Genomic DNA, 13,203 nt, shown 5'->3' with positions numbered 1-13,203 from the left:
GGTGCGTGCGTCCCTGCCCATCTGGAAAAGCTCCTCTGGCTTGATGTGGTCACCGCATTTCACGATTTTGAAGACTTGAATCAAGTTCCCACATAGTCGTCTCTGTTCCAGGGTGAAAGGGTTCAGATCCCTCAGTGTCTCCGAGTATGACATACCCTTCTAGCCAGGAGAAAGTCTGGTTGCTCACCTCTGAACTGCCTCGAGAGCAGCGATTTCTTTCTTGAAGCGCTGTGCACACTTTTCCAGATGAGGTCTAACTAGTGCATTGTACAGTCGTAACATGACTTCCCTTGTTTGAAATTGAACGCTTTTGACAATGTACCCTAGCATTTTGTTTGCCTTTCTTATTGCCTCCCCACATTGTTTGGATGGGGAAAGTGATGAGTCCACATCAACGCCTAGGTTTTTTCTTGTGCGTTACGTCTTCCTCTTGTGTTCCTCCCCTAGTGAAATGCTAGTGGACATTTTTGTTACCTGCCTGTAATACCTTGCACTTGTCCACATTGAATCTCATCTGCCAGGCGTCAGCCCACGATAAGATGACAAACGCTGTGGCAAGAGAGACCAGCCAATAACGCAACTAATCTACCCTGCAATATAGGTGATCGAACCAAAGCTGAAAGTGGCCAAGCTACGCAAGACCACTGTAGATCAACTACAATTAGTGAGAAATTGTGCAGCTAGAGTTCTGACTTGCATGAGGTTGCGACCTCCCATGACACGTATTTTGTTAAGCCTCCATGGGCTCCCAGTGGCACAGACAGTAAGTTACAAGAAACTGTTGCCGACTATCAAGGCCCTGCGTCTTCCAGCGCTTTCTTATTTGGCAGAAGTCATACAGCGCCGTGCTGCAAATGGAGCCGAGGGCTCTGTCAATGCAAAACGTACTCTATCGACCCTTTTACAGGTCGGGTTCTTCTGGCACACGATCCTCTCAATGACAGGCTCCCAGACTCCAGAACTCTCTCTCTCTCTCTCATGACCTAGAACCAGGCTGAAGACCCTCCTGCTCGACAAGGCCTACGATTAGTTTTCTCCCCTTTTGCTGTGAAAAGCATTTGGAGATATCTTATGGCATATCTGAAGGGCTGTAGCAGTATTCATCGAGCAACGGTTACATCCCCTTATACCGTCATGGGGACCACAGGTGGATCCTGCACTCTCTATCTCTCCCGTCCTCCTAACACAGCTGACGATGTAGACATCCATCTCAATCAACGAATCAGCACGGCTCAGGAAAGCATATGCAAATGCCAGGAAACCAAAACACGGTGATAACCCCGGTCCAGTCAATGAAAGACAGACTGCTTCTGACCACTCGTGGGAGAACACACGACAAACCGCGACTGTTTCGGACAGAAAGGAATAATCCACTCAGACTGCAAACCTTTCCTTCCGTTTCATGCAGAACCCAGAAACACTTATCGATAGCTTCAAACCGCTCCTAGAAAGCAGCATTTGAAGCTCTTCTCGTGCTCAGAAAGGAATGCTCTGAACTCTTCCTCGTGGACAGCAAGACCACTCAGTCTAGAAAAGCATTTCTATAGCCACAGACAACAGAAATGATCCCTGAAAGTATAGCCTTAGCTGATTAGAGCCTGGAGCCATATCCCCATGAAATGTAACAGCCCTCCCACTCAGGGTGCATTAGCCTCACTTTTGACTCCCAGGCTTATGAACAAGTAATGCCCACAATGTCTTAGCGTTCATGTTGAAATCCCGGAAGTCGTCGACTTCTGCCTTTTTGCAGCATCCAAAGCACCTGTGCACCATTGGGTGACAGTGGAATAGCCAGCATGCTTGCATGTTGTCAAACGTAGCTCCTCAAGTGTAGATAGGAAACATAAGAAAGTTGACCAAGGGGAGGAGGCCGTTCGACCCATCGTTCTCGCCTGGTGTCTGTTAATACCCAGGTGATCCAAGGATCACGTCCAGTCTGTTCTTGAATGTTCCCAAATTGTGGGCTTCAACCACATCGCTGGGGAGTTTGTTCCAGATTGGAACAACTCTCTGTGTGAAGAAGCGTCTCCTGTTCGCTGTCTTGTGTGCCTCGAAGGCCGATTTTCATTTTTGTCCCCGGGTGCGTGCGTCCCTGCCCATCTGGAAAAGCTCCTCTGGTTTGATGTGGTCACCGCCTTTCACGATTTTGAAGACTTGAATCAAGTTCCCACGTAGTCGTCTCTGTTCCAGGGTGAAAGGGTTCAGATCCCTCAATCTCTCCCAGTATGACATACCCTTCAAGCCAGGAGAAAGTCTGGTTGCTCGCCTCTGAACTGCCTCGAGAGCAGCGATTTCTTTCTTGAAGCGCTGTGCACACTATTCCAGATGAGGTGTAACTAGTGCATTGTACAGTCGTAACATGACTTCCCTTGTTTGAAATTGAACGCTTTTGATAATGTACCCTAGCATTTTGTTTGCCTTTCTTATTGCCTCCCCACATTGTTTGGATGGGGAAAGTGATGAGTCCACATCAACACCTAGGTTTTTTCTCGTGCGTTACGTCTTCCTCTTGTGTTCCTCCCCTAGTGAAATGCTAGTGGACATTTTTGTTACCTGCCTGTAATACCTTGCACTTGTCCACATTGAATCTCATCTGCCAGGCGTCAGCCCACGATAAGATGACAAACGCTGTGGCAAGAGAGACCACCCAAATACGCAACTAATCTACCCTGCAATATAGGTGATCGAACCAAAGCTGAAAGTGGCCAAACTACCCAAGACCACTGTAGATCAACTGCAATTAGTGAGAAATTGTGCAGCTAGAGTTCTGACTTGCATGAGGTTGCGACCTCCCATGACACGTATTTTGTTAAGCCTCCATGGGCTCCCAGTGGCACAGACAGTAAGTTACAAGAAACTGTTGCCGACTATCAAGGCCCTGCGTCTTCCAGCGCTTTCTTATTTGACAGAAGTCATACAGCGCCGTGCTGCAAATGGAGCCGAGGGCTCTGTCAATGCAAAACGTACTCTATCGACCCTTTTACAGGTCGGGTTCTTCTGGCACACGATCCGCTCAATGACAGGTTCCCAGACTCCAGAACTCTCTCTCTCTCTCTCATGACCTAGAACCAGGCTGAAGACCCTCCTGCTCGACAAGGCCTACGATTAGTTTTCTCCCCTTTTGCTGTGAAAAGCATTTGGAGATATGTTATGGCGTATCTGAAGGGCTGTAGCAGTATTAATCGAGCAACGGTTACATCCCCTTATACCGTCATGGGGACCACAGGTGGATCCTGCACTCTCTATCTCTCCTGTCCTCCTAACACAGCTGACGATGTAGACATCCATCTCAATCAACGAATCAGCACGGCTCAGGAAAGCACATGCAAACGCCAGGAAACCAAAACACGGTGAAAACCCCGGTCCGGTCATTGAAAGACGGACTGCTTCTGACCACTTGTGGGAGAACACACGACAAACCGCGACTGTTTCGGACAGAAAGGAATAATCCACTCAGACTGCAAACCTTTCCTTCTGCTTCATGCAGAACCCAGAAACACTCATCGATAGCTACAAACCGCTCCTAGAAAGCAGCGTTTGAAGCTCTTCTCGTGCTGAGAAAGGAATGCTCCGAACTCTTCCTCGTGGACAGCAAGACCACTCAGTCTAGAAAAGCATTTCTCTAGCCACAGACTACAGAAATGATCCATGAAAGTATAGCCTTAGCCAATTAGAGCCTGGAGCCATGTCCCCATGAAACGTAACAGCCCTCCCACTCAGGGTGCATTAGCCTCACTTTTGACTCCCAGGCTTATGAACAAGTAATGCCCACAATGTCTTAGCGTTCATGATGAAATCCCGGAAGTCGTCAACTTCTGCCTTTTTGCAGCATCCAAAGCACCTGTGCACCATTGGGTGACAGTGGAATAGCCAGCATGCTTGCATGTTGTCAAACGTAGCTCCTCAAGCGTAGATAGGAAACATAAGAATGTTGACCAAGGGGAGGAGGCCTTTCGACCCATCGTTCTCGCCTGGTGTCTGTTAATACCCAGATGATCCAAGGATCACGTCCAGTCTGTTCTTGAATGTTCCCAAATTGTGGGCTTCAACCACATCGCTGGGGAGTTTGTTCCAGATTGGAACAACTCTCTGTGTGAAGAAGCGTCTCCTGTTCGCTGTCTTGTGTGCCTCGAAGGCCGATTTTCATTTGTGTCCCCGGGTGCGTGCGTCCCTGCCCATCTGGAAATGCTCCTCTGGTTTGATGTGGTCACCGCCTTTCACGATTTTGAAGACTTGAATCAAGTTCCCACGTAGTCGTCTCTGTTCCAGGGTGAAAGGGTTCAGATCCCTCAGTCTCTCCGAGTATGACATACCCTTCAAGCCAGGAGAAAGTCTGGTTGCTTGCCTCTGAACTGCCTCGAGAGCAGCGATTTCTTTCTTGAAGCGCTGTGCACACTATTCCAGATGAGGTCTAACTAGTGCATTGTGCAGTCGTAACATGACTTCCCTTGTTTGAAATTGAACGCTTTTGACAATGTACCCTAGCATTTTGTTGGCCTTTCTTATTGCCTCCCCACATTGTTTGGATGGGGAAAGTGATGAGTCCACATCAACGCCTAGGTTTTTTCTCGTGCGTTACGTCTTCCTCTTGTGTTCCTCCCCTAGTGAAATGCTAGTGGACATTTTTGTTACCTGCCTGTAATACCTTGCACTTGTCCACATTGAATCTCATCTGCCAGGCGTCAGCCCACGATAAGATGACAAACGCTGTGGCAAGAGAGACCAGCCAATAACGCAACTAATCTACCCTGCAATATAGGTGATCGAACCAAAGCTGAAAGTGGCCAAGCTACGCAAGACCACTGTAGATCAACTGCAATTAGTGAGAATTTGTGCAGCTAGAGTTCTGACTTGCATGAGGTTGCGACCTCCCATGACACATATTTTGTTAAGCCTCCATGGGCTCCCAGTGGCACAGACAGTAAGTTACAAGAAACTGTTGCCGACTATCAAGGCCCTGCGTCTTCCAGCGCTTTCTTATTTGGCAGAAGTCATACAGCGCCGTGCTGCAAATGGAGCCGAGGGCTCTGTCAATGCAAAACGTACTCTATCGACCCTTTTACAGGTCGGGTTCTTCTGGCACACGATCCTCTCAATGACAGGCTCCCAGAGTCCAGAACTCTCTCTCTCATGACCTAGAACCTGGCAGAAGACTTTCCTGCTCGACAAGGCCTACGATTAGTTTTCTCCCCTTTTGCTGTGAAAAGCATTTGGAGATATCTTATGGCGTATCTGAAGGGCTGTAGCAGTATTCATCGAGCAACGGTTACATCCCCTTATATCGTCATGGGGACCACAGGTGGATCCTGCACTCTCTATCTCTCCCGTCCTCCTAACACAGCTGACGATGTAGACATCCATCTCAATCAACGAATCAGCACGGCTCAGGAAAGCATATGCAAATGCCAGGAAACCAAAACACGGTGATAACCCCGGTCCAGTCAATGAAAGACAGACTGCTTCTGACCACTCGTCGGAGAACACACGACAAACCGCGACTGTTTCGGACAGAAAGGAATAATCCACTCAGACTGCAAACCTTTCCTTCCGTTTCATGCAGAACCCAGAAACACTCATCGATAGCTTCAAACCGCTCCTAGAAAGCAGCGTTTGAAGCTCTTCTCGTGCTCAGAAAGGAATGCTCCGAACTCTTCCTCGTGGACAGCAAGACCACTCAGTCTAGAAAAGCATTTCTCTAGCCACAGACTACAGAAATGATCCCTGAAAGTATAGCCTTAGCCGATTAGAGCCTGGAGCCATATCCCCATGAAACGTAACAGCCCTCCCACTCAGGGTGCATTAGCCTCACTTTTGACTCCCAGGCTTATGAACAAGTAATGCCCACAATGTCTTAGTGTTCATGATGAAATCCCGGAAGTCGTCGACTTCTGCCTTTTTGCAGCATCCAAAGCACCTGTGCACCATTGGGTGACAGTGGAATAGCCAGAATGCTTGCATGTTGTCAAACGTACCTCCTCAAGCGTAGATAGGAAACATAAGAAAGTTGACCAAGGGGAGGAGGCCGTTCGACCCATCGTTCTCGCCTGGTGTCTGTTAATACCCAGATGATCCAAGGATCACGTCCAGTCTGTTCTTGAATGTTCCCAAATTGTGGGCTTCAACCACATCGCTGGGGAGTTTGTTCCAGATTGGAACAACTCTCTGTGTGAAGAAGCGTCTCCTGTTCGCTGTCTTGTGTGCCTCGAAGGCCGATTTTCATTTGTGTCCCCGGGTGCGTGCGTCCCTGCCCATCTGGAAATGCTCCTCTGGTTTGATGTGGTCACCGCCTTTCACGATTTTGAAGACTTGAATCAAGTTCCCACGTAGTCGTCTCTGTTCCAGGGTGAAAGGGTTCAGATCCCTCAGTCTCTCCGAGTATGACATACCCTTCAAGCCAGGAGAAAGTCTGGTTGCTCGCCTCTGAACTGCCTCGAGAGCAGCGATTTCTTTCTTGAAGCGCTGTGCACAGTATTCCAGATGAGGTCTAACTAGTGCATTGTGCAGTCGTAACATGACTTCCCTTGTTTGAAATTGAACGCTTTTGACAATGTACCCTAGCATTTTGTTGGCCTTTCTTATTGCCTCCCCACATTGTTTGGATGGGGAAAGTGATGAGTCCACATCAACGCCTAGGTTTTTTCTCGTGCGTTACGTCTTCCTCTTGTGTTCCTCCCCTAGTGAAATGCTAGTGGACATTTTTGTTACCTGCCTGTAATACCTTGCACTTGTCCACATTGAATCTCATCTGCCAGGCGTCAGCCCACGATAAGATGACAAACGCTGTGGCAAGAGAGACCAGCCAATAACGCAACTAATCTACCCTGCAATATAGGTGATCGAACCAAAGCTGAAAGTGGCCAAGCTACGCAAGACCACTGTAGATCAACTGCAATTAGTGAGAAATTGTGCAGCTAGAGTTCTGACTTGCATGAGGTTGCGACCTCCCATGACACGTATTTTGTTAAGCCTCCATGGGCTCCCAGTGGCACAGACAGTAAGTTACAAGAAACTGTTGCCGACTATCAAGGCCCTGCGTCTTCCAGCGCTTTCTTATTTGGCAGAAGTCATACAGCGCCGTGCTGCAAATGGAGCCGAGGGCTCTGTCAATGCAAAACGTACTCTATCGACCCTTTTACAGGTCGGGTTCTTTTGGCACACGATCCTCTCAATGACAGGCTCCCAGAGTCCAGAACTCTCTCTCTCATGACCTAGAACCTGGCAGAAGACTTTCCTGCTCGACAAGGCCTACGATTAGTTTTCTCCCCTTTTGCTGTGAAAAGCATTTGGAGATATCTTATGGCGTATCTGAAGGGCTGTAGCAGTATTCATCGAGCAACGGTTACATCCCCTTATATCGTCATGGGGACCACAGGTGGATCCTGCACTCTCTATCTCTCCCGTCCTCCTAACACAGCTGACGATGTAGACATCCATCTCAATCAACGAATCAGCACGGCTCAGGAATGCACGTACAAACGCCAGGAATCCAAAACACGGTGAAAACCCCGGTCCGGTCAAAAAAAGACGGACTGCTTCTGACCACTTGTGGGAGAACACACGACAAACTGCGACTGTTTCGGACAGAAAGGAACAATCCACTCAGACTGCAAACCTTTCCTTCCGTTTCATGCAGAACCCAGAAACACTCATCGATAGCTACAAATCGCTCCTAGAAAGCAGCATTTGAAGCTCTTCTCGTGCTCAGAAAGGAATGCTCCAAACTCTTCCTCGTGGACAGCAAGACCACTCAGTCTAGAAAAGCATTTCTCTAGCCACAGACTACAGAAATGATCCCTGAAAGTATAGCCTTAGCCGATTAGAGCCTGGAGCCATATCCCCATGAAACGTAACAGCCCTCCCACTCAGGGTGCATTAGCCTCACTTTTGACTCCCAGGCTTATGAACAAGTAATGCCCACAATGTCTTAGTGTTCATGATGAAATCCCGGAAGTCGTCGACTTCTGCCTCTTTGCAGCATCCAAAGCACCTGTGCACCATTGGGTGACAGTGGAATAGCCAGAATGCTTGCATGTTGTCAAACGTAGCTCCTCAAGCGTAGATAGGAAACATAAGAAAGTTGACCAAGGGGAGGAGGCCGTTCGACCCATCGTTCTCGCCTGGTGTCTGTTAATACCCAGATGATCCAAGGATCACGTCCAGTCTGTTCTTGAATGTTCCCAAATTGTGGGCTTCAACCACATCGCTGGGGAGTTTGTTCCAGATTGGAACAACTCTCTGTGTGAAGAAGCGTCTCCTGTTCGCTGTCTTGTGTGCCTCGAAGGCCGATTTTCATTTGTGTCCCCGGGTGCGTGCGTCCCTGCCCATCTGGAAATGCTCCTCTGGTTTGATGTGGTCACCGCCTTTCACGATTTTGAAGACTTGAATCAAGTTCCCACGTAGTCGTCTCTGTTCCAGGGTGAAAGGGTTCAGATCCCTCAGTCTCTCCGAGTATGACATACCCTTCAAGCCAGGAGAAAGTCTGGTTGCTCGCCTCTGAACTGCCTCGAGAGCAGCGATTTCTTTCTTGAAGCGCTGTGCACACTATTCCAGATGAGGTCTAACTAGTGCATTGTGCAGTCGTAACATGACTTCCCTTGTTTGAAATTGAACGCTTTTGACAATGTACCCTAGCATTTTGTTGGCCTTTCTTATTGCCTCCCCACATTGTTTGGATGGGGAAAGTGATGAGTCCACATCAACGCCTAGGTTTTTTCTCGTGCGTTACGTCTTCCTCTTGTGTTCCTCCCCTAGTGAAATGCTAGTGGACATTTTTGTTACCTGCCTGTAATACCTTGCACTTGTCCACATTGAATCTCATCTGCCAGGCGTCAGCCCACGATAAGATGACAAACGCTGTGGCAAGAGAGACCAGCCAATAACGCAACTAATCTACCCTGCAATATAGGTGATCGAACCAAAGCTGAAAGTGGCCAAGCTACGCAAGACCACTGTAGATCAACTGCAATTAGTGAGAAATTGTGCAGCTAGAGTTCTGACTTGCATGAGGTTGCGACCTCCCATGACACGTATTTTGTTAAGCCTCCATGGGCTCCCAGTGGCACAGACAGTAAGTTACAAGAAACTGTTGCCGACTATCAAGGCCCTGCGTCTTCCAGCGCTTTCTTATTTGGCAGAAGTCATACAGCGCCGTGCTGCAAATGGAGCCGAGGGCTCTGTCAATGCAAAACGTACTCTATCGACCCTTTTACAGGTCGGGTTCTTCTGGCACACGATCCTCTCAATGACAGGCTCCCAGACTCCAGAACTCTCTCTCTCTCTCTCATGACCTAGAACCAGGCTGAAGACCCTCCTGCTCGACAAGACCTACGATTAGTTTTCTCCCCTTTTGCTGTGAAAAGCATTTGGAGATATCTTATGGCATATCTGAAGGGCTGTAGCAGTATTCATCGAGCAACGGTTACATCCCCTTATACCGTCATGGGGACCACAGGTGGATCCTGCACTCTCTATCTCTCCCGTCCTCCTAACACAGCTGACGATGTAGACATCCATCTCAATCAACGAATCAGCACGGCTCAGGAAAGCATATGCAAATGCCAGGAAACCAAAACACGGTGATAACCCTGGTCCAGTCAATGAAAGACAGACTGCTTCTGACCACTCGTGGGAGAACACACGACAAACCGCGACTGTTTCGGACAGAAAGGAATAATCCACTCAGACTGCAAACCTTTCCTTCCGTTTCATGCAGAACCCAGAAACACTCATCGATAGCTTCAAACCGCTCCTAGAAAGCAGCGTTTGAAGCTCTTCTCGTGCTCAGAAAGGAATGCTCCGAACTCTTCCTCGTGGACAGCAAGACCACTCAGTCTAGAAAAGCATTTCTCTAGCCACAGACTACAGAAATGATCCCTGAAAGTATAGCCTTAGCCGATTAGAGCCTGGAGCCATATCCCCATGAAACGTAACAGCCCTCCCACTCAGGGTGCATTAGCCTCACTTTTGACTCCCAGGCTTATGAACAAGTAATGCCCACAATGTCTTAGTGTTCATGATGAAATCCCGGAAGTCGTCGACTTCTGCCTCTTTGCAGCATCCAAAGCACCTGTGCACCATTGGGTGACAGTGGAATAGCCAGAATGCTTGCATGTTGTCAAACGTACCTCCTCAAGCGTAGATAGGAAACATAAGAAAGTTGACCAAGGGGAGGAGGCCGTTCGACCCATCGTTCTCGCCTGGTGTCTGTTAATACCCAGATGATCCAAGGATCACGTCCAGTCTGTTCTTGAATGTTCCCAAATTGTGGGCTTCAACCACATCGCTGGGGAGTTTGTTCCAGATTGGAACAACTCTCTGTGTGAAGAAGCGTCTCCTGTTCGCTGTCTTGTGTGCCTCGAAGGCCGATTTTCATTTGTGTCCCCGGGTGCGTGCGTCCCTGCCCATCTGGAAATGCTCCTCTGGTTTGATGTGGTCACCGCCTTTCACGATTTTGAAGACTTGAATCAAGTTCCCACGTAGTCGTCTCTGTTCCAGGGTGAAAGGGTTCAGATCCCTCAGTCTCTCCGAGTATGACATACCCTTCAAGCCAGGAGAAAGTCTGGTTGCTCGCCTCTGAACTGCCTCGAGAGCAGCGATTTCTTTCTTGAAGCGCTGTGCACACTATTCCAGATGAGGTCTAACTAGTGCATTGTGCAGTCGTAACATGACTTCCCTTGTTTGAAATTGAACGCTTTTGACAATGTACCCTAGCATTTTGTTGGCCTTTCTTATTGCCTCCCCACATTGTTTGGATGGGGAAAGTGATGAGTCCACATCAACGCCTAGGTTTTTTCTCGTGCGTTACGTCTTCCTCTTGTGTTCCTCCCCTAGTGAAATGCTAGTGGACATTTTTGTTACCTGCCTGTAATACCTTGCACTTGTCCACATTGAATCTCATCTGCCAGGCGTCAGCCCACGATAAGATGACAAACGCTGTGGCAAGAGAGACCAGCCAATAACGCAACTAATCTACCCTGCAATATAGGTGATCGAACCAAAGCTGAAAGTGGCCAAGCTACGCAAGACCACTGTAGATCAACTGCAATTAGTGAGAAATTGTGCAGCTAGAGTTCTGACTTGCATGAGGTTGCGACCTCCCATGACACGTATTTTGTTAAGCCTCCATGGGCTCCCAGTGGCACAGACAGTAAGTTACAAGAAACTGTTGCCGACTATCAAGGCCCTGCGTCTTCCAGCGCTTTCTTATTTGGCAGAAGTCATACAGCGCCGTGCTGCAAATGGAGCCGAGGGCTCTGTCAATGCAAAACGTACTCTATCGACCCTTTTACAGGTCGGGTTCTTCTGGCACACGATCCTCTCAATGACAGGCTCCCAGAGTCCAGAACTCTCTCTCTCATGACCTAGAACCTGGCAGAAGACTTTCCTGCTCGACAAGGCCTACGATTAGTTTTCTCCCCTTTTGCTGTGAAAAGCATTTGGAGATATCTTATGGCGTATCTGAAGGGCTGTAGCAGTATTCATCGAGCAACGGTTACATCCCCTTATATCGTTATGGGGACCACAGGTGGATCCTGCACTTTCTATCTCTCCCGTCCTCCTAACACAGCTGACGATGTAGACATCCATCTCAATCAACGAATCAGCACGGCTCAGGAAAGCACATACAAACGCCAGGAATCCAAAACACGGTGATAACCCCGGTCCGGTCAAAAAAAGACGGACTGCTTCTGACCACTTGTGGGAGAACACACGACAAACTGCGACTGTTTCGGACAGAAAGGAATAATCCACTCAGACTGCAAACCTTTCCTTCCGTTTCATGCAGAACCCAGAAACACTCATCGATAGCTACAAATCGCTCCTAGAAAGCAGCGTTTGAAGCTCTTCTCGTGCTCAGAAAGGAATGCTCCGAACTCTTCCTCGTGGACAGCAAGACCACTCAGTCTAGAAAAACATTTCTCTAGCCACAGACTACAGAAATGATCCCTGAAAGTATAGCCTTAGCCGATTAGAGCCTGGAGCCATATCCCCATGAAACGTAACAGCCCTCCCACTCAGGGTGCATTAGCCTCACTTTTGACTCCCAGGCTTATGAACAAGTAATGCCCACAATGTCTTAGTGTTCATGATGAAATCCCGGAAGTCGTCGACTTCTGCCTCTTTGCAGCATCCAAAGCACCTGTGCACCATTGGGTGACAGTGGAATAGCCAGAATGCTTGCATGTTGTCAAACGTACCTCCTCCAGCGTAGATAGGAAACATAAGAAAGTTGACCAAGGGGAGGAGGCCGTTCGACCCATCGTTCTCGCCTGGTGTCTGTTAATACCCAGATGATCCAAGGATCACGTCCAGTCTGTTCTTGAATGTTCCCAAATTGTGGGCTTCAACCACATCGCTGGGGAGTTTGTTCCAGATTGGAACAACTCTCTGTGTGAAGAAGCGTCTCCTGTTCGCTGTCTTGTGTGCCTCGAAGGCCGATTTTCATTTGTGTCCCCGGGTGCGTGCGTCCCTGCCCATCTGGAAATGCTCCTCTGGTTTGATGTGGTCACCGCCTTTCACGATTTTGAAGACTTGAATCAAGTTCCCACGTAGTCGTCTCTGTTCCAGGGTGAAAGGGTTCAGATCCCTCAGTCTCTCCGAGTATGACATACCCTTCAAGCCAGGAGAAAGTCTGGTTGCTCGCCTCTGAACTGCCTCGAGAGCAGCGATTTCTTTCTTGAAGCGCTGTGCACACTATTCCAGATGAGGTCTAACTAGTGCATTGTACAGTCGTAACATGACTTCCCTTGTTTGAAATTGAACGCTTTTGACAATGTACCCTAGCATTTTGTTGGCCTTTCTTAGTGCCTCCCCACATTGTTTGGATGGGGAAAGTGATGAGTCCACATCAACGCCTAGGTTTTTTCTCGTGCGTTACGTCTTCCTCTTGTGTTCCTCCCCTAGTGAAATGCTAGTGGACATTTTTGTTACCTGCCTGTAATACCTTGCACTTGTCCACATTGAATCTCATCTGCCAGGCGTCAGCCCACGATAAGATGACAAACGCTGTGGCAAGAGAGACCAGCCAATAACGCAACTAATCTACCCTGCAATATAGGTGATCGAACCAAAGCTGAAAGTGGCCAAGCTACGCAAGACCACTGTAGATCAACTGCAATTAGTGAGAAATTGTGCAGCTAGAGTTCTGACTTGCATGAGGTTGCGACCTCCCATGACACGTATCTTGTTAAGCCTCCATGGGCT

The 13,203-nt window shown here is 48.5% G+C and overlaps 6 pseudogenes; all 6 read right to left on the bottom strand.

The window, feature by feature from the left end:
• Window positions 1-1,369: 1,369 nt before the first annotated feature.
• On the bottom strand, window positions 1,370-1,585 carry LOC136754215 (uncharacterized; annotated as a pseudogene).
• A 1,863-nt stretch (window positions 1,586-3,448) lies between these two features.
• LOC136754210 (uncharacterized) lies at window positions 3,449-3,664 on the bottom strand (annotated as a pseudogene).
• A 1,857-nt stretch (window positions 3,665-5,521) lies between these two features.
• Window positions 5,522-5,737, bottom strand: LOC136754189 (uncharacterized; annotated as a pseudogene).
• A 1,857-nt stretch (window positions 5,738-7,594) lies between these two features.
• On the bottom strand, window positions 7,595-7,810 carry LOC136754217 (uncharacterized; annotated as a pseudogene).
• Window positions 7,811-9,673: 1,863 nt separating this feature from the next.
• LOC136754188 (uncharacterized) lies at window positions 9,674-9,889 on the bottom strand (annotated as a pseudogene).
• A 1,857-nt stretch (window positions 9,890-11,746) lies between these two features.
• LOC136754190 (uncharacterized) lies at window positions 11,747-11,962 on the bottom strand (annotated as a pseudogene).
• Window positions 11,963-13,203: the final 1,241 nt, after the last annotated feature.

The sequence above is a fragment of the Amia ocellicauda genome, chromosome 7 (assembly GCF_036373705.1).
Source record: "Amia ocellicauda isolate fAmiCal2 chromosome 7, fAmiCal2.hap1, whole genome shotgun sequence".
Lineage (NCBI taxonomy): Eukaryota > Metazoa > Chordata > Actinopteri > Amiiformes > Amiidae > Amia > Amia ocellicauda.
The sequence above is the reverse complement of the archived record's forward strand: the minus strand, read 5'-3'. Positions and strand labels throughout refer to the sequence as shown.